This window comes from Metopolophium dirhodum, chromosome 5 (genome assembly GCF_019925205.1).
Source record: "Metopolophium dirhodum isolate CAU chromosome 5, ASM1992520v1, whole genome shotgun sequence".
Taxonomy (NCBI): domain Eukaryota; kingdom Metazoa; phylum Arthropoda; class Insecta; order Hemiptera; family Aphididae; genus Metopolophium; species Metopolophium dirhodum.
This window is the reverse complement of record NC_083564.1, coordinates 5,226,820-5,249,332: the sequence shown is the minus strand read 5'-3', so window position 1 is coordinate 5,249,332 and position 22,513 is coordinate 5,226,820. Positions and strand designations below refer to the sequence as shown.

The following is a 22,513-nucleotide window of genomic DNA, read 5'->3' as shown; positions in this document are numbered from 1 at the left end:
TACAATATTTTTTTAATGATCAAAAATTAAAACGAATGGTTACAAAAATACACTTAAAACCAGCATGGAAATATTAAATATGAAGTTCATATTATTTCATAAAGCACATAGACACGAAAAAGCTGCCAACAAACCAATACGAAACACAACACTTCATTTTTAATTTAACACGATTTTATATTTAATGTTCAAAATAAAATTCGAATTCTTCAAGTGACCTGCATACTCGTATCGTCGAATCTTCGGTAAAATGCTACGGAAAAGCCTCGGAAAAAGGTCATGTAATTTTTTTCAGTAATATATCCCACATTATTGTAGAAAATAATCAATATACAATTAGAAAGTCTTGCCAATAACGCCCGTTCAATAATTTATAACAAAATATGATAACAATATATACGTGATACTTACACGATAACCAAATCGTACTTATCTGCAGTCGTCATATTATTAGCAATTGGTCCAATCGGATCATTACGATCATGTCCAAAACCTGATGTCACAATTTTCGTGCAATAGGATTTTTTCCCGACTGGTCCAGTTGGATTCCTGGCCATTACATAATATTATATCTGTCGGTCACAGACGTGGTCATACGGGTACGCGGTGGCGGCGGCGTCGGTGACAGGGTAGTCCGCGGTGGTGGTTTTTATTTGTTTAACATTTTTTCCCCTCTTGCTCCCGCAACCCTCCCCCGAACACCGAAAAGCGTTTAATCCGTACAACGGGCAAAATAAATCCACTTGCCGGCGCACGTTTCACGCTGCTGCAGCACTGCTACAAAGTTCATATAGGCGCGCGCGCGCAACACATATTATACGACACGCATTATTATATTTTACACATACACACGGGTACGTAAACGACTCTTCTATTTACGGAAAACCTCCGGTAATATTGTGTCTGGGATCCGCGTTGTAGGTAAACATTCATATTCACACGTGATTTTACGGCAGGGCCCGGGATTATATTGCCGACGGGTACGGGGAGGTGCCCCGCATCGAGCGCGCCAAGATTAAGCACACTGTACACGCGTATTAGCATAAAACGACCATTAAAACACGCGAAAACGCTGCCAACAGCGCGTAACCCGCTCGCGATATACACACACGGATGTATGCAGACGGGAACTGCTGAGCTTTTTCTCTCTGTCTCTCTGTCTCTCTGTCTTTCTCTCTCTCTCACTCTCTCTCTATCTACCTATCTCCCTCTCCCTCGTCTCCGCGTATATAAGCCGCGACGAATAAAATTTAAAACGGGGGAAAAAAACCGCGCCCGCATATTTCAGTCCGAGGAGAGCGGATCGACAGCGGGTGCATTATAATATTATAATACAGGTTCGTGAATTCAAAATAAAAACAAATATAGGTATTTATGTACCTATATCTACCCACGTTATAGTATTATAAGCCGCGGTTTTCTCGTTATTTTTCGCCATCGTTTAATAACGGTTTAACGCCGCATTATAGATATTATCATTATTATTATATATGATATTATTATCTCGCCCGCCGATTGTTTTCGCGTACAAATCGCGGCCGTGGATATAGTTTTCCCGCCAGGGACTTAGTTTTTTTTTATTGTTTAATTCGTCTAATAAAAGAAAAATATACTTATTGTTACAACTTAGTGATAATATTTTACTTAAAAATTATAACACTTGCACACTGCGGGTAGAATATTTATTTCAGTTTTCCTCGACATTTTCTCTTGGACTGAGTTTAAATAACTTACTATACACGCTGCAAACTTGGGTTATTTTTCGTTTTAAATATTTATCATTTTTGTTAACAAATTTAAATTAAAAACGAACTTTGTGAACATAGTATCATGATTCAGTATTATAATCAAGTATAACAACTACAGACGAAACTTAGTCAGAAGACAATTTTAAATATTTTTAAAATATGCGTCTTACCTAATTACTATCATTTTTTTTTTTTTTTTTAACATTTATTTAGAAAATATACAATCTGTAAGGTTTTTTACAATAGGAATATATGCGGTGTTTATGTGATTTTAACGTGAGTTAACATGATTTTAAGGAACTACCTAACAGTAGTACTTATGGCTTGAGGGACTATCATTTTTAATGTGTTTTTATTTTAACTGTGGAATACATATATTTGAAATAATATATTAATAAATAAAAAAAATTGATATTAATGGCTTTTAGAGTACTTGAGCGATTGTTTTATTTTATATTTTCAAACCTGGCTATAAATTTGAATTATTATTATTAAAATAATCGTAACAGGAAACTATGTGTTATAAATATTTTTTAAATAATAAAATTACACTCAATTCACTGATATAGATAGACATTATACAGTTTTTTTTATTTCTGATTACAATACGTATACAAATATTATTTGAACATAATGTATAAAAGTAGGTGAGTGATGTTATAATAAACTTCCATCTATACCACACTGATGGTTATTTAATATTTTGAATATTATGTAAAATATAATATTGAAAAAAAAATCATCACTACAATATTTTATGCTGATTTTGTTTGTTATAATGTTTTTCAATATATTTAAATTCCGTATCATAAAATAAACGTTAAGGAGGCTGGAGGGGGCTCCAGTAAATGAAAAAAAGTGACTTTTAGACCAATAAGCTAGACAAAACTGGAAGGATTTGGTTTGACAAATTTTAATTTTGAAAACGGATTATGATTGATCAACAAGTTTACTAGGGAATGATCGAGGTTATTTTGAATATTCAAATTATTGTTAGTGTTATAATGAATAATATAAATACAAAAATATCATATTTTTTCGATATTTTTATTCTTGGATATCATAGCTGAACAAAAAATATTCAAAATCGCCTCGATCATTCCCTACTAAACTTGTTGATCAATCATAATCCGTTTTCAAAATTAAAATCTGTCAAACCAAGTTCTTCAAGTTTTGTCTAGCTTATTGGTCTAAAAGTCTCTTTTTTTTTCATCGGCTGCAGCCCCCTTAATATAAAAATATGTATTTTATTTAATCTAATTTAAACAGATAGTATATAATATCATATTATAGATATTAATAACAATCTAGTGAACATAAAGTCAGCATATTCGCAGACTCTGATTATAATATTCCACGTGTCTTGCCATTTTTATTTAGGTATGTAAATGAGTAAATCCCTACCATTTGTTTTTCGTGCACGAAAATAGTATAGTCTTTTTTTTATTTTATTTATTCATAGATACATTTGACACAAATTGGATTTGTTTCTTTATAAGATGGCATAAAAAAAACGATTCTTTATCTCTCGATATATGTAACACATGCGATTGGCATCAATGAACAGTATTTTATAAAACTCAGCCATGCTATATTTTATCCCGAATCGTGTCTAAAATTTTTTATTGCACCTACATATACATATATACAAAACTAAGTCTCTTCTGAAAACTAAAGTTTACCATCCATCGAAAAACATCAAATTGAAGTTTTGGCGGATAATAAGATAAAATTATAATAGTATGTATATTATGTTAATGCTTAACCGACGTAGTCATTTAATATTTTGAATTATTTATTGCTTCCAATATAATAAATTGTAAGCTGAAATCGAAAACCAAATTATTAATTGTATGAAAGAAATGAAAAAAAATATTGAATGAAAGAATATTTTTATATTATATAGTGTTTTACCGATCGCTAAAATTGTTATAGGCACCTACGTGTAAAGTATAATAAAAAGTCAGTTATACGAAAAATCCATTACTGAGTTTATTTTTTGTGTTATAATATTCTTTTGTTGAAATCCATTTCGGGAAGATTTTTTTACGAAAATAATCCACATAATAATTTCTTATAATATTAAAAATGTATATATAAAGTAAAAGTATAAAATACGAGTTTAAAATAGTGTTTTATCGGATTATAACTAGGGGTGTTTATAATTAAAATTGAATTTACTTATTTCTTTTAATATTACCGAATGTTATTATAAGTGTTTGTTCAAAGCATATAAGAGACAATTGTAATATCAAACATCGGCCATGCAAACGTTTGAAATCTGGTTTTAAAACTGTTAAGGTTTTTCTTTATTTACTTTTTATTCATTTTTTTTTCGTAATACTATAAAATTATTATATAGTCACGTACTATTTGCGAGGGAGAATCTCGAAGTTTGTCCTAAGATTTTTGAAGTAAGACGCTCGAAGTCGCGGCTTGCACCCATCTCTTCCCTCTTCTGTGAAGTATTCGTGTCGACAGTGTATAATATTAATAATAATAATAATAATAATAGTAATAATATAGTATATACGATCGATAAATATTTCTCGAGAAAATAACGTCGCCACGGCCGGTTGCGTCTCGATAAAACGTGTGCAAAAATGGTCTCAATAATCTCTCGGACGCCGAGCAAAATATGTGATTGATTACGCGCAAAACCCGACGAAAGGAATTAACCGTAATCCATAGTGTTTGCCGTGGGTCGGTGGGAATGTTGGAGGGGGGGGGGGGGGTGGTGGTGGTGATGGTGGTGAAACCTTCTTGTTTGGGGTGCGATTCATTGTGTCCTGGGAGGCTGTTACCGGAATATTACTGCCGCCGTTGTGACTCAATAACGCTGATGAAATTGTGTCGAAAACTTTTTCGAAAAGTACCTACTACACTTTTTCACTAGACAAAGCGACTGTAAATCCTCGGTATGGGTCGTTGTACAGCAATGTTGTCATTAACACAAAATAATATTAAAATACTAATAATTTATCATATTGGTTTAAAATCTTTATTTTTTTCGCAATATAATAATTAAAATAAATATCTGCATTTTTTTTTACAAACATAGGCTTATCAAAACTACTGTACACAAAAAAATGTCCACAAACTCTCTCAACTGTTTAACATAATGTACCCCCAAAGTCTTAAGACCAATATGGCAATATTTAATCATAAAATGACGATGACTTCGGAAATTAAAGCGTTATCAACTCAATAAAAAAAAAAAATAATTAAAATACGTTCAATTTTTAGGCCGAGTACAATTAGTAATAAAAGTTATAATATTTTAGTTTTGTACTCTTGTCATTATAATTAGTTATACCTACGTAAACGTACTTAAAAAAAATATTTCTAACCCATGTGTGGTCATAGGTAAATATAGCTCACTAATAAAGCGTAATACTGAAATATAATACTAAAAGTAATTTTAGTAATGTATGTCATCGTTGATGTCCTGTGCGTCACCAAAAATGTTGACATGTTATATTCAGTTAATTGCATAGTATTGAATTAAATTCAACCAACATTCGTACGCAACTTGATATATTGTTTTATAATATTATATTCTATAGAATTTAATTAAATTGTTATTGTTAATGTTATTCATAAAAAATTAACTTACTTATTGTAACATGTAATATTTCTGAGGTTCTGTCACTGGACAGTCTCCTCTTCATGTGTTTCATGTCTTCTTTAATCACTATCATCATTGTTACTTATTGTTTTTATGTGTAAACAGATTGTAATATTTTTAATAAAAAAAAAAAAAAAAGAATTTAATTTTAATTTAATTAATATTGCCGATATTTGAAAAAAATTAAAGTCACATTTTATAAACTATAAAGTAACTACTATAAAAATTAAAAACAAAATATTTTCAATAATATAAAAATAATATAATATAATAATTATACTAATGAACTATAATAAATATTAATACCATAATTTAATTTATACGATTAAATATCCGTAAAAATCTCTATGTGGTTATTTTAAATGCTTGAAAATATTGAGCCGGTCTTTAAATAATAATTGTTTTCATATAATCATTTTTTTTATTTTTGTAATAATACAAGTCAAGTGTACCGGAATAGCCTATACAACACGCCGTGTGTAGTTTTATAACTGAAATGCATTAAACAAAAAAAATAACCCCTTTTTATTAATACGAAGTAATTAAAAAATAAACCAAATTGTACACAGGTCAAACAAAAAATAGGGGTGAATTTCACGTCAAAAGTGTGCACCAAGTATCTACTTAAGTCGGCGCAGGTCATGACATATTAATCGTTTTATGATAATATTATATTGGATTTATAGTATTTCATTATTGATTCAATAATAATATTATAATATATTTAAAAATTAGGTTACACAAGGATTTGGTGAACATTATTTACGAAATTAAAACTATACGCGCTTATACTTTGATAATATGGCTTCAAAATAAATCAGCGCACCTAAGATGATTAAAATATTATCATTTCGTTCGTTTATATTATAATGCAGCCGTGTCACATTGTTTAAAATGTGTAAGGTTCAAAACAATAAAGGCGAAATAATGTGGTGTACAAAGTCAATATTGTGGATTTTTCGCCTATATCCTCAGGGAATAATTATCGAGTGTGAATGATACTCGCTCGGAACCAAATATTATTCTAATACCTTACGAGAACGTTTACCTACTACGATTGCGAGGACGACGACGATTATTGCTGATACGAAAATCGATTTAGTATATCCACAACTCGCCGAAAAAGGCTATAAGTCATGGTCTGAGAGTGTTCGCGTGTTGTATTGTCCACTACATAAGCTCTAAATCTTGTTCTCGTCCGGTTTCATCCTGTGATATTCTGGAAATGCATTACGTATAATAATATAATAATAATAATATATAGCTTTCGTCGAATTCGACTGTATTTGTACATATATATTATATATATATATAATATATTACGTATTATATAATATTGGATCGTGGTGGGTGTTCTGTTGACAGGCGGCACTAAGTCACTCTGAAAAAAAAATAAAGTGTACGGCCAAACCATAGTAATATTAAATTCCGTTCGATTTAGATCTGTGCGCGTTGCGGTTATTAGGTCGAGTTAGTATACGAATAATGATAACTGTCGTTCGATCTCGATGCGTACACGCTCATAATCTATTTATTATAATCGATGATATTATTATATTTTGTTGAAAACGATATTTATATTTTTCGGAATATGATTTCACGCGATGCTAGTTTTAACCGAACGTTTGTTGCTATAGGTATTCGCGATACGGGGTCGGGGTATATTATATTCATGTTATTCATACTTAACCTCTCCACCACCCCCATATTCCATACAATAGTAATAGTAATAATAATTTTGTATGCGCCACACACTATGTTTAGGTATATATAATAATAATATATGAAATGCGTGTTGGAGGTGATTTTTATCGCCGAATCTTCGCGGTAGATTAGACGCGTTCGAATAAATGACCTACGATGCGTGTAACCTTCGTTCAACCATATAAATAAAATATTATTATAATAGAATATTATATTATACAATTTATATTGAAATTTCACACGGGGGTTTGACGCACACCGAACAATATGTCATTTGAAGCGATAATAATAATATCGTCGTCGGCGTACCTAAGTTGAATATAATATACTGTCACGTGCGAATTTACTTATATTAATATAGTGTGATTCTTCGCCAAGCACGTCACCGCAGTTTTATCGTACCTACAATTATTATTAATTTACTTTGATTTGGAATTTATAAGTTTACTTGAAGATGTTATTATTTTAAAATACATAGATGTATTATACTATTTAAGGGGCGTAAATAAACAACTGTGGTGGCACACACTTTATTTTTCAATTGAGAACGTTAGGTATATTTTTCCTAAATTGACAAGCAAATGTTTTTAAATGTTGATGTTGGTACGTTTGATAAAAATTAACTTGTAATTTCTGAGTTGTTAAACTTTATTATTAAATGGTTAGTGTCCGTAATATCAGTGGTTGAATTGTCAAAGTAGCTTAAGCGTACGGGGGGGCCCAAATTACGATTATTATCAACAAATTACTAGGTAATTAAGTATACTATAATGTGTGTGTGTGTGTGAATTTGTTTTATACGCCTTAAATAGAATATAATATTTGACATTCGTTATAATACATTATAATAATATATCAGCAATGATGTAAGTTATAGAAATCAAGTCAAAGAAAGATAAATATAAAAAATAATAACAGTTACTTCTTGTGCTTGCAAAAATTTCATTAACAATAAATAGTAACAAAAAAAAAAGATTCGATAAATATTAAACAATAATTAGATTTTTAATTAAAAAGTACATAAATTATTAAATCAAAATACATTTTTATACTACTAATACAGTATTATAACTTATAATATGTTAAAAAAAATACCATTATAATTTTATATCGATTAATATAAAAAAAAATCAGAAACACGACAAATTATTAAATTAATAACAAGTAAAGTACCTTCAATTTAATAATAAATACAATATTATACTGTTTTTTTTAATGTATACAAAAAAAAACGTACCTATTATTTCTCAAGAGTCGAGATATAAATTATTAGATACATTTGATCAAAACTACTACAGTGTGAATATCTTTTAAGTATAACTATTTAAGATGTTAGGTTGTTTTTTTGGATTAAATAAATGATTGGATAGAAAATGAAAATTTAAAAAAACGGAAGCATGCTATTTTTGGCTATTCTCCGTGATAATAATATTATCACGTTTAGAAAATTTGGGAGCTATTGGTTTTGCATTAATAAATTAAATATAATAAATACGAGTGAGAAAAATGTATTTAGAAACGAATAATCATTCAAATTTTGACTTACAGCGATATACATCAACATTAAATAAAAATAATATCAATTAAATCAAATTCACAATTATTAATATAAATGTAGACATTTTCTTTTTCATGGAATGAAAAGTATTTTTGTTTGAAATATTATATGATTTCAATCATGCTTAAAATTAAAAAAAAAAAAATCTGAAATTATATGGGTAGTTACATGATTATTTATCAATTATGTTATAATAAATGCATTGTATGTATAGTACTATAGTATATTATAAAAGGACGACACTCTGGCGAGAATGTTTAGTTGATCACCCCGGGGTTGTCTGTACATAAAAAATTATATTATATTTACCAAGGTATTATAACGATCATACGTCGAGCGATATAATACGGTAGGTATATAGTTTCCATATTATTATTATAGGAAACGGCGCGGCACGTACTTTTCGCATGCACATAACGAATATACATAATATATATTATGACACGTGCCGCGTATACCGTGGTAACTGTATACTGGTAATTAATAAAACAACATATAATATCATCGGTGTCACACGCGAAGTAAATTAATCTCTCGACGTGCGACTCGTGTTGTAGTCGTGTGTGCATCGCGATGGAGGGTGGCGAGCGCGTGCCGCCGCCGCAGCCGATCGAAACGAGTGAACGCGATAGACGGCTGCTGATATGGACGATGTGATTCCATGACGCTGTTTTTATTGTTTCCTTTGAATTTTTTAGTTTCTGAGATTACCTATGATAATAATAATATCTATATTAATATCCAACGATAATAATACGCAAAATAAAATTACATTGAGAAACTCATTATATTTTGGTATTTCGACTTTTATTTTTTGTTAATTTTTATCTTATGTCATATATTTTATATAGGTACCTATATTAGAAATTGTCACGATAATCATAGTTGTATAAAAATGCAATATAATGTATACTATAAAATATAATAATATATTTTTACATTATTAGTCGTTATATACTTCTGAAATTAAAAACGTATATATTTGAAAAATTCCAATTTAATTAAAATGAAAAAAAAAATACCTTATAAAAGTAAAATATAATATTGTATGTATATAATAACTTACATGATTATATAATACAATCTTTTTCATGAAATAGTCTGATAATATTAGACTAATAGAACAAAATTAAATGTCTAGTTTTCTAAGACTACTAGTTCTTGTTGGTTATTATTATTTATTGATCAATAGATATAATTTATATGAGAAAAGCGGTTATTTTATTCCCACTGTTAGTTGCACACTTGCACAGAATGGTTACTAATATATTAAAAGTTATAACATATAATTTCGTTTATTTTTCAATTTGAATTTTCCCTTTGGTTATTTTTATATCACAAACTTTCTTATTTTAAATTCACTTTCAATTATTGCAGGCTTGATTTCTATTGATGTTATTGAATAAATGCATACTATCAAGTGTATTATTATTTATTGTTATATCAGTTTTTAAGAATGAAAAAAATATTTATTTTTTTTTAATACTATTAAATATTTATATGTAACGAAAATACTATGGTATGATAATAATATGATGGAAATTAGCAGTTATATATCATTTATACATATTTAACATATTTCGTACCTATTTGAAATGTTATGCCAATAAATAAATCAGTATTTAAAATACTAGAAAATAATAAATGTACAGGGGGGTGGAGTGGCCGAGTGGACTAAGGTGTCGGTTGCGACGCGCACCGTCGCAGGTTCGAACTCGGCTACGGTTGGCATTTTTCTTTGGGCAGTCACGTGTTTGGAGAGAGAGGTCGCCATCCCCCACCCAGGCATGGCAGATAACTACAGGTGCCCATTTAAAAATTCTGCCAAAACAAACACTCACGTGTTCAAAACTTACAGTACCCTCCCCCACAGTTCGACAGTCTAATGACCTCAGTTTACTGAGCCTCAATCCCCCCCCCCCCTCAAAAAAATATATTATGTACAACAATTATAATTGAAATAAAAATTCACAAATAACAAAAGTATTATAAATTAAATTTAACTACTAGTTTTGGCCTTGGGAAGTCTTCAGGTAATTTAAATAATTATTTAATTATTTAATACCTTAAGAATAATTAATTATGCACACTACCTACCTATTATTATTTTCCAACGTATAACAAGTATTAAATCACTAGATTTTATATAAAATATGAAATATTTCTAAACTATCATAGTTGTTGTGCTGGTATTTGATATTTCACTTTAAATATTATTGTGACGGTGAAATTAAGTGTTCAACACACTTGGCGCTTTTGTTTGTATACTTTCCGCTATATAAATAAAACCCAACATGTCTTTTGGACTCAGACGAGGTTCACTTTGATCGCGTGTGCAATTTCTTTTGAAGTGTCTTGCCGAGTCCTCTCGACGTCCATTACCGAAAAAGTGTCCATTTCCCCTGGCCAAATACCCACACCCCCCGACCATTATTAATGTCATAATCTTTTGTCCTCTGATGCCATTTTCACATCATGTTTGGCATCGGCAGACCACTACGACACTTCCCCATTGTTTAGAGCTCCACATCGGGTACTTTTTCCTTTTAACGACCTTCAACGGCACTAATGGGTCGGGAAAAAAGGCCCACGAGGCTATATCCAGTTTCCCGGAGCCAACAACATCGTAGGAACATTATACTAAAAGCACGGGCTCTCCCAATCGGTTTAGATTACACACAGACCTTTGGGATCCGGTAGCGATATAGGAGAAGGCGCATTGAGACAACTGGTGATTTTTCTATAAAGGAACAAAGACCGAGAGAGAGAGAGAGAGTTCAAGAGATAGTGGGAAAGAACGTCCCTAAATAGCCCATTCGTTTGGACCATTGCCTATATATATATAGATATACTAACGTGAAACTTGGGCACGCATATACACCGGATGTTAAGGTTGCCTAGATATTGCGTGGAAGACACAGAAACGAGGTGCTTCACGACTATAATAACAGCTAAGAGATCAATAATTATTTTCTGGCTGCTTCGGGTAGAACGACGTGAAAAATATTATACGCACGAATTGTGGATTGCAGGAAAAACTTTGGCGAGAAATATTAAACGGCCTTCTGCAGTAGTTATAGCAAAATGGCTGAAAACTGTAAACATAGTATATTCATTTTTCTTCTTATTATTATTTGGGTTTTATAAACTGAAAATAATGTAAAAAGCATAATTTAATATTATACAGCAACAGCTAAGATATAGAATAAAGATATTATCTGATAAAGACGTATCAGACGGTAAAGTTTACTTTTAAATTTCTAATTAAATCTGCACCAGAAAAATAATTTTAATTTGGATTATAATATATTGTGTAATATACCTATAGGTATGTATAGTATCAACTAAATTATACCATGCTTGGAAATTAACATATATTTAATATTTACGCCCGAAGGCATAACTTTTATGTTGCCTTTAATGAGATCCACGATGGTATACATCTAATCGATTTAAAAAGTACAGGTATTTAGATATTAAAAAAAATGTCTTTATGTCAACATAAAATAAACTATATGGACTCAGTTTAAAATGTAATGGTTATTTTAACACTATTCCCGAAAAGACGTTTATTTAAATAATGTAATTATATACACTCAAAATTCACTTGTATAATGCATATTTTATTTTATTATTCATTTTATAAATGTACCAGAGCAATATTTATTTTAAACAAATTACAATAAAAAAAAAATGAATGTTGATTTTTTTTTCAAATAAATTATTAATTAACTTTCAAAAATACACCACGCTTAATATAGGTATAATAATAAATTGTATAATAATTACTTTTTGTTTTTTATTGATATTTGCACTTTTGTATTATTTTTGTTCATTCAAATAACGAAATTATTTTCAATTTTTTCTTTAACCGTCTTTTTGTCTTGAATATAGTTTTTGATTTATATATATTTTATATATACTATACTAAAGCTATACACACTCAACTCAAAAATGTCACACAATGTGTTTTACAGTTTCCCTTATTGTACGGTACACTCAAACCCCAAACCACTTAAACACTATGGAGACTCTTCTTCATTTTTTAGAGAAAATATATAAAATATGGAAATTTTTTTCCATTTCATTAAATTTGTAGGATACTAATTAGGCATTGTACGCCTTAGGTAAATTATTCATTTTGAATAGTATATTGTATTGAAATAACGTTTAAGTACCTATTGAAAAACATAATTGTTGCCTACTTGTTTCTTTAATAATATTAAAAATCTTTTTTTCTCTAGAAAATATTATTGAATTTACTCTTTATTTTTATAATTTTTAAAATGTATTTCAGTAACTTATTACCAACTATTAAATAAAATATTAGTTGAAATCATGACGTATAGTTTGATATTATTCATATAGACCATCCGTTTCATATTTATGATAAGCCATTTCACCGATCGTAACAATAAAATAAAATATAATCACGAGAATCTTTTTCATAGTAACTAATTGGTAAAATCTACTCCATCGTAGTAGATTCAGGATTGTACTTGAATTATAACTAACTTTAATTTTAACTTACTTCAGTGCACGACAGTAGAGAAAAAAATTAACGCCAGTTCAATAAGAGCTAATCAAGAAACGTTCGTGTATTAAATCTAAGTTAAGAGAATGGTTATATAATACGGGCATGTTAAATTTCCTGACCAATTACCAGTACCAGTGACGATGAAGTTTTGCAATTTGTCGAGCTCCAAATGTGAATAAACAAATAGTTCCCAACAGGAACCTTTGGCGAGAAAGTTTCATAATATTCACGAAGGCTTCATTAAAAGTCGGTAGTTAAAACTGTTGTTGGCGTCAAGAAAATGTCTTTGCGGTCAAAACCCGGAATTAGATTAACTTCGCTCTCAACCACGCCGTCGCTGTAACACCGATCACCGAATATATATATATTATATGGGTTTTGCTGCGCGTAACAGACCTTTTTAGTAAGTCTCCCTACCACACGCCCCGTCCTCCTCTCGCGCCCCTCCATCGTTATATACTCCGCAGTTCGGTTGGTTTTAATTTCCGCACGGATCTACTGCGTTCAAGTTTTGTTATTTTAAACATCATCCAACTTTTACATACACTGGCCTAACGCAACACCGCCTGTGTCTACCAGTCATGTACAACTACGAGACTGCACACCAATTCTCTAGGGTATCGCGCAAGTGTTCACCGACCAGAATGAGCACGCCAAAAATAATTTAACTACGCGCGAGAGACGACGAGCAGAGTGATTCCAGGCCCGCATACAGACGAATCGACACGAAGCACTTTTAGAAAACGCTGTATTACTCAAAAGATGTAAACAACAATTTTAGGGGGAAAATATGAAATTTAATTTAAAGTAGGTACCTAATCAAAAGTTCAGAAAAAAAAAATAATAGCAAACGAAAAGAAAGTCACTGATATTTACCAGAGCATAATGAAACGCATAAGAAAACAAAAGAGTCTTTATGTACCTAATGAAATTAGTGTATTTTTTCTTATCCATTTAAGGGTTTTTACTATATGTATACACGTAAACGTACCAATAAAATAATCAATAAATCTCGTGTATTTACTAATATTTTAAATTCATGTCGAGACGGAGAAATCACTCTATACTTTTGAAATATTTATTGTACCTATAATTTATTTATAGAGTACCACCTATCAGCAATATTCAAGTGGTGATATTGCAGAAATATTGAGATCTATTAATAATAAGGGACTTGCTAGTTCCTAATATAGGTAATAGGTAGGTATCGCGTGTTTCACGCGTTTCATAGTTTCAATATGTTATTATTAAAACAGAATAATTATTCAATTGTGCATATTGTGTTTCGTGTTTTAATTTAAAATGTTACTCATTCGGACGGGTACTGAAAATACCGCAGGCGATTGTTAAATTGCTTATGAGGGTATCGCTAGTAATTTTTTAAGTGTTATTATAACGAAATCGATACCTAAGAGTTTATACGCGTGTACGTCCGTGGACGGACTAATAATAATAAACTCACTGTGCCAACATCGCTTGACCCTCGAACGAGGCAATCACTGTGGGGTTGGCGGCTATGCCCGAGGCTGTAGTTCGATTTTTGGCGTCACGTCGTCTTTCTCTCTCTCTCTCTCTCTCTCGTATCATATACGTCGGGAAACTCGTAAACAATCAAGAAAATATCTTTAATATGACCAACACAACGGTTAGTTGTCGCATGTGCAGCAGAAATACGACCGGAAAATCCAAAACAAACTTATTTCATTGGTATACAGTTGATTGGGTTTTCTATTTTTTTTCCCTTCCGTACAAGCGCTTATGGCAAAAACTCTAGAGATAGTAGTAAATTACACGCACACTGATGATCAATGTATCGAATAAGAAGAGGCCCTTAAAAAGGGATTTTTTTTCCTACAAGTAATTTATTTGTATATTGTGAATTTGTACTTTCGTTCGACAATATTTTTTTATACATAATATTCATGGTATTATTATTTCAGAAAATCAATTAAAAATAAATAAGTACTCACAACTTGCAATAGTGTCTTACAAGCATTGTCGGTTCCCGTTTTTTTTTTTATCGTAGTATTAGAATATGGTGTCATCGAGTTAAAAACTGTTTTATGTTTCGATAAAATCGGTATTAGATGTTTTTTTTAAAAATTAAAACTCTAAGTAATTCTAACCAAAAATAACAATTTCAATGAGGCTGCAGCAGTAGCGTGCCATAATATCAATGCTCATCTAAGCCAAGTTCATAATAATAATATGAATTAGTGGTTTATAAGTAGGTACCCAACTTAATATAATTATATTATAACAATAATAATATGTTGTACAAGTACATATAATAATATATGGCACGTATATGTTAATTCCTTTGGAGACTTGCCAAAACGACAAAACCGCGGTAGGATGTATTATACATTATTATATTATCGCGGAGAAATTCAAAAATTGATTTTCAACCCACTTGCGTGTAACTGTAACATAAAATCGGGAATCGACTATTTCGCTGTTTACACCGTTATCGTCGCGTATGTAAAATTTTCAAACTACACTACGCGATCGTTCAATTAAAACCACACGATGTTGTTCAATTGCAAATTGCAATACGTCTGCAGTATACGTATACAGTGCACTACGTATGCAAATTTTAAGTGTGGATTGGATTTTAGTTTCAATCGAACACTCTCGTTCGGTGCAATGCGCTGCAGGATTCGAGGAATACACTTCGTTTTGGCGGTATTCCAACGAGTTAGAAACCGATATGCGTGCGGTGGTACAGCACGACGTCATTAAAACTGTAAAGGATTTAGGAAAATTGCTTTTACTGGTAAATGGTAATGCGGTATATTACGCTTAATGATTAGTCAGATGAGTTATAACTACTAAATATTATAAAATAGTTATAAATAATAATACACATAATATTATGTTATAAAGATTATTGTACGTAGAAAAACGTACCGATACATCGTAAATGTTATAAGCATTAATGACTATTCGCTGTAACGTTTTTTTACTTCTTAGTTATAATAATATATTACATTATTATCTATTTTAAATTTTAAATTTTAAATTTTTGAACATTGCATCGTTCCACCGTGCAAAATATATTTTAAATGATTTGAGATAATAATATTTCTGTTGCGAAGTTTATTTATTTTCTATTTGTCATTGCTTCCGTGGAAAGTTCATTCCAAATATTATACATTATTATATGTGTACGTGTAACAACAGTTCGGTAAACAAAATATATATAATATAGTTGTTTAAAACGTTCCAATAATTTCAGTATGGGTAATATATGTACAGATATGTTAAAATGTTAATATGTTCCAATTATTGCAAACGCAGGTAAATTTGATATTTAACGGAACAATTAGAATTTTCTTTCTCAAAAAATAAAAATAGGGTTGCTTATACGTAACCCTTTTCGTTTCCATTACGCTTTAAAGAGCCTTTAAGCTAAAACACAACACCATCGCGCGTAAGGTCTTCCTCCGTTACTATTCCACAAAGGTAACTGTCGTTCTCTGTATGCGGTGTGTCATGCAGGATCGGGTTTATTCCAATTAAAATTACCATCCGACAGTCGTAAAGTTGACATTTTCAGAGTTTTTGATGCACGAACCGCGGTAACAGCGTTTCGGGCTTAAGATTCAATTAAATACAATTCGTTTGCTATTCCGTATTCCTGTTTCACTCCGTGCTTTAGCCTAATTCTTTTTTAATGACGCCGTTTTTCAGTGGAGTTTAATATTATTATTAAAACGAAGACGATTATCTCGATATATACACGCCAAACCTAACCGAAACGCTAACGACGATACTATAGGCAATTATTATTGAAATTCCAGACATTTATATTAACAAAATGTCGTTTGTATAATATTATATATTTTATTAATAGCATGCTCCATTAGATATTTTTCCTTTGCAAGGAAAATTGAGGAATCGAAGGTATGTTTTTGGGTATACAGCAGTGAAAAATATCTTATAGCATGCATTTTGTTAGGAATTGAATTTAGTTTATTATTTTTATTTTTGTTGATTTGATTTTCAATGGTAATAAACAAAGCGTTACGAAATAATTGGTGTATTAAAAAATAATGCAGTACTAATAATAATAATAATAATAATCGAAATAATAGTATAGCAGATAGGTACGTTATAATAATAGGCGTTCATTTCGACCTAACAGACAAAAATTGACTATAGTATTTATATCATTATTGAATCTAAATAGAGTTATACGATGTTATATATAATATAATATATGATGTACCTAATAATAATACCTATGATTTAATAATTTGAAATCATTTATTACAGGTCAGAAGAAAGTATCAAGTCCAATAAACAAACTAATTCGACAAACCAGCTAATAAGGTAAGAGATTTTGCTGTTGTTTATGTAAACGTTTTTACAGTGATACTAAAATATTACAATAATAATATTAATAATACAATATAATACAATAATATTGTGATATCAAGTTAAATAAGTTTAATTTAAGTTAAAAAAGGTAATATTGTATAGGTTTAGTAAGATTTCAAAGATTAAAGTATTCCCCTCGAACTTTTTGAAAATAGTTTAATAAATATCAGTTCATCATGGTGTCAAAAAAAAAAAACACGTCAGTGAACTAACTGTCATCCACCCCCCTAAAGATACTTCCCTTGTCAAAATTCCTGTTATCCAAAATGATACGCGACTAGAGGATGCATTGCTGCAATAGCTGTCGGACCTAATATAAATGGTAATTTTGTGCCTGCCATGTTTTGGTGTGTCATACACTTAATAAAATACCTTGAGCGACACGATGATACTTTTATATCGTAAAAGTATAGTAATATTATGTATTTTTACAATTTTATATAAATATTTGCGTGTGTGTGTACAAAATCATAAAAAGGATTTAACGTATTGAATTCTTCGTCAAAACTGCCTATTCTTGTCCATCTCGCTTCGCCCACGTCTACTTTACCCTGGTCTCTAGATCAACATTAATAAAATACGTCTCGTCCTGACAACGGCTTTATAAGGGATAATGTTATTAAGGTTATTGCTTTATTCAGAAAATCTCTAGAGACTACTCAGCTACATTGCTGGTAATGTAATTTATGTACTGGATCTCGTCAGGTCTACATACTATATCCGTTGGGATATTTAAGTTTTATGTTGTTTCGAGTGTATTATATTATAATATAATGTATTATAATTTTATCAAATAATTGCAAATTAAACATTTGGCGCTATAAAAAAAAAAAAAAAAACGCTGAAAGGTACCTCGAGTCATGTACAGACTTTATGTCTATGCTATAATATAATCCATTTCTTTAAAAAAAATATATTATTTATTATAATACGACATTGAACAAAAACGTGTATACACCTTATAGTCAAGTCACCAAATAGAAAACATGTATTAATAAAATTCAATTCGATTTTTTTCATTTTTCAACAAGTTCGCTGTTGACACAAATAATAATAATTTCATTATGCGAAGGTGTTGATATTAAAAGCAGAAGAAAACTGCATTTTCGTTCGATTACGATTCGTGGAGTGATTTTGTTTTCACTTTATTTCCCGATGTGTTATCGTCCCGTCGTTTCTTTTTATCCGTCAATTTTGTTAACCTGCCAACGTAATTGAGTTTCGCACATTTTCTCGTCCCACCGATAGCGTATTCGATTCGGCGAAGTCCATGCCGTGTGCGTGCACGGTGAGTTCCTACGACATCGAGTTTAATTGATAATCGAAAAGTTTGCGAAAATGGAAAAAAAAAACACCAGATCTGTCAAACAGCCGATAGTCGTATAAGTTCGATGCAAAAGTTTCCATCGCGAGAGGTAAGATTAACCGTCGCGTTTCGGACCCCTGTCGGTGCGCATATATATATTATTATGTGGAAGGTATAAAGCGCGTGGGGTTACTGCGGTTATCGGATTTCATTAGGGTTCGTTTACCCCTTTAATAATATAATAATATATACAATCTCACCGTAGTTGTTGTAACCCCGTCACGTCTTTATTTTTCTAGCTCAATTTTCACGCGCACGGAGCACGGTGGTGGCGTATTTTTTACACGTTTCATTTCGCGATGACACGTTGACGTCCGGAAAAACCGAAAACGGATTAAACGAACGGAATTATTCCAAACGGTTTAGGAGCGTCCGAAAATGCACGTAAAGCTGACAGCCAGACCCTTTGGCCCCGACGCGTCTTTTTTTTTTTATTCGGTTTAATTACGAATTTTTTTTTTTTCACAAAGTTGTATTATAAATAAAAATGCGCATAAAATAATAGTAATAATATTACGCCGACCCTCTATGGTATAAAAAACATATAATATAACGTACGACGGCGCGGCGGTGTAAAAAAAAAAAAAAACAGAAAATAGAAAAAGAAACGCATATTTATACCGTATCAGGTCGCCGGGCGTGTGTTGGTGACACTTCAATTTTTACGCTGTAAATTGGACGACGGAGTTTGCTGCATTCTGTTTAGCCCGGGAAAAAGTTAACGCGGGTGTGTTCAATCAGAAAACGGAAGGACGAGACGTCGGGACACGCACAGACCGACAAATAATACAATATTATAAGTCGCCTATGCGTGTAATATACGGTATATTGTGTGCGGGCGACGTTTTTCTTCTAAACCGGTCAAAGTCGGGTTAGGTACAGTTTTGTGTGTGTGTGTGTGTGTGTTTTATATAAAGCAAAAGGATCGTCGTGCGATGTCCGATGTGTACGTGCAATACATATCCGGAACGGTGTTGAAACGTGTAATGGCATTGTATGCCGATGGCATTTTCAACACATTGATCTTATACATTATTCGGTTAAAATACACCGTCGTCTCTAAAATACACGCAATATTAACAATCATGTGATAATAATATCGGCATTGTCTTGTAGGGACTTGAAATAATTATTATTAATAAAATAGGTAATAAATGTAATATTCGGAATATTATTACACGTTTTTGTTTGTACCATCCGAAAGTATAGAGCATATATTTATAGGTGTCGTTAATATGTCGTGCTCATGGTAATACAATCATCCACCACGAATGCGTATTTTGAACGCTGTAAATGGGACGCCGGAGTTCGCTGCGTTGTGCGCTGAGTTTTCGCCCGGGAAAAAGTTAACGCGGGTGTTTTCGATCAGAAAACGGAAGGTCGAGACAGGGCGCAGACCAACAAATAATACAATATAATAATAATAATATGTCGTCTATGCGTGTAATACGGTAGTATTGTGTGCGGGCGACGTTTTTTTCCGAAGCTGGTCAAAGTCGGGTTAGGTATAGTTTCGTATTTTTGTATGTGTATGTGGGTGTGCGTGTCGGTGTGTATATTGTGTTGTATAAAGCAAAAGGATCGTAGTGCGATGCCCGATGCGTACGTGCAGTACATATCCGGAACGGTGTTGAAACGTGTAGGTAATATTATTATATATTGTAAGGGTGCCGATTGCATTTTCAACACAACAAGATGATCATCTCACATTTTTCGGTTAAAATAAACCGTCGTCTCTAGAAAAATACGTAACATTAATAATTATATGATAATATTAGCACCGTTTTGTATAGTGTACCATCCAAATATAGATATATTTAGGTGTAGGTTTACACTGTAGCTGTTATGCTGTGCTTATTTTATAACAATATCGTCTATCACGCATTGAAAAAAAAATTGATGCAAAAAGCGTATACTAGGACGTCCTAGCTGGTACTACCCCACCGGGATTATAATATTTTCAATATATTTCATACAAAATGTAATCAATTTAGATGCGAAATAATTCACGTACCTTTATACAATGATAATAATCTTATCTGGTTTTTAACCGTTCAATAATCAACATCATTGCTCTGTAAACAGTTCCCGTTGAAAAAATATTATATTGCATTTCACTATTACGTTTATCGCACAAAACTTAATTTTCGTTTAAATAAAATGTACACTCGATAGTTGTATATTGGGTCGAAAAACCTATTTACGTAATATAGCTACGCGAAGGAATCCATTTACAGCCAATTTTAAAATGTACGCCATTCAGCTGTTTATGGGGAGCTGACAAGAACAATGTTCAATTCACATAATCACTTGAAACATATAATCACTTTGTCTGGCGAGCAATAATGATAGCAACTAATGGTCTCGCACGCCGCAACTTTACAATGAAAATATCCATCTATATATAAATGGAGGCAGCTAAATACGCAGTAGACATTAATGTCAGCATGTTCAATATTTTCCGTTGGAAGTACTCAAGTCGTGGGAAAGTTCTGAAATTAAAATTTGTTTCCGAGCAAAAGGATCACATACTTTTGCGAAAATAACGTTGTAAAATTTACTTCATGGCGTTACTTCAAAACAATCATATCGAATCATTGTAAAAAATTGAATGTATAGGTGATGATGACGTATACTTAAATAAACTGTGTTAGTATTTTAATCGACCGTGTGCTACAATAATATGAGATGGTAAATTTCAAAATAATTGGTTTCAAAATATTAGTAATGATTGATTGTCGTTAGATGACATATTTTAATACATCATAATACACAAATCTAATAATAATTAATGGAAAATGCGATTATATTATAGTTACTTAATTTTAAGCTCGTATTAGCGACTATATTGTGTTATTATAATAATATGTGAGACACATGGCGCCAGAACATATATAGCTTAACCACCAGAAATCAATTATTTATCGGATATTATTTTTTTCACTATATATACTTTGGTATTATAGTCATCTATTTAAATGCTAGTCCTTAAAATAAATTCTATAATCAAGCACAACATTTTTTTTTTTGTTTAGATTTGTAGGCAAATATTATGCTATCATTTATTATTAGAATGTACTATATAGGTATGATTATAGTTGGTATGGCTCATATTGGATTTTACATTGTTTATAATTTTTTTGTTGATTCGAAAAAATGAAGTCGCATAATCCACACAGATTTGTATACTGTAAAGTGTACATACTATAATTATTACAGCCATATTATATAGATATTGTGATCTCGGCAGTGTAAAATCGCAAAAAAATATTAAACGCGCACTAGCTTTGTATTATTATTATTGTGTTGACGTTGTCACACAAGCACATAGGACGGTAATAATAATAATAATAATAATAATAATAATAATAATAATAATAATAATAATAATAATAATAATAATAATAATAATAATAATAATAATAATAATAATAACAATAATAATTATATTATATTGACTCCAACGTAGATAGTACCTACAAACAATAGAACAGTGTTTCACGAGTAGTAAGGCATGTGACACTATATATCTATATATATACACGTGTAGGGACCAGGAGAGACATTAGCACCAGTGAAGCGATAGTTT

General features: G+C 31.0%; 1 long non-coding RNA gene across 1 annotated transcript in view; it reads left to right on the top strand.

The window, feature by feature from the left end:
* LOC132944971 (uncharacterized) overlaps positions 1-21,479 on the top strand; it is a 69,489-nt gene extending 48,010 nt beyond the window's left edge. The window contains exon 4 of the long non-coding RNA XR_009664500.1: positions 17,454-21,479. This is a non-coding gene — a long non-coding RNA (uncharacterized LOC132944971). The remainder of the gene's footprint in view (positions 1-17,453) is intronic.
* Positions 21,480-22,513: the final 1,034 nt, after the last annotated feature.